Consider the following 773-nt stretch of genomic DNA (forward strand, 5'->3'; position numbering starts at 1 on the left):
CAAAAAACTGAAAGGACAACTGGATAACAAAAAACTGAAAGGACAACTTTAATTTTAGCTTCATTCTAAGTTTTTGAATGTTCTTTTGACTATGAACTTGGTTTAGTTTTAAAAATTAGCTTCAGCTCCTATGATTAGCTTTGTAGATTTAGCAATTTTGCATTATTCCTATAAAGAAAAAAACATTTCTGAGTTTTCACAAGTTTTCACAAAGCAGTATCCTCAAAAAAAAAAAAAAATCCATCTATTTGAGCCAGGGTATTTTGGAACTTTCTAACTGAACAGATTTCAGTTCCCAACTTTTTTATTTTTTAATTTTTTTTATTGGAGTTCAATTTGCCAGCATATAGCATAACACCCAGTGCTCATCCCGCCAAGTACCCCCCACCTCAGTGCCCATCACCCAGTAACCGCAACCCCCCGCCCACCTTCCTTCTACCACCCTTTCTTCATTTCCCAGAGTTAGGAGTCTCTCATGTTTTGTCACCCTCACTGATGTTTTCACTCATTTTCTCTGCTTTCCCTTTATTCCCTTTCACTAATTTTTATATTCCCCAAATGAATGAGACCGTAAAATGTTTGTCCTTCTCCGATTGACTCATTTCACTCAGCATCATACCCTCCAGGTCCATCCATGTCGAAGCAAATGGTGGGTATTTGTCATTTAAAAATATGGAACGCTTCACGAATTGGCGTGTCATCCTTGCGCAGGGGCCATGCTAATCTTCTCTGTATCCTTCCAGTTTTAGTATATGTGCTGCCGAAGCGAGCAC

At 38.4% G+C, this 773-nt stretch overlaps 1 non-coding gene across 1 annotated transcript; it reads right to left on the reverse strand.

The window, feature by feature from the left end:
• Positions 1 to 666: 666 nt before the first annotated feature.
• LOC112655938 (U6 spliceosomal RNA) lies at positions 667 to 773 on the reverse strand. Its single transcript, XR_003133975.1, has one exon. It is a non-coding gene; the product is annotated as a U6 spliceosomal RNA (small nuclear RNA).

Source organism: Canis lupus, chromosome X, assembly GCF_003254725.2.
Source record: "Canis lupus dingo isolate Sandy chromosome X, ASM325472v2, whole genome shotgun sequence".
In the NCBI taxonomy this organism is placed as follows: Eukaryota; Metazoa; Chordata; class Mammalia; order Carnivora; family Canidae; genus Canis; species Canis lupus.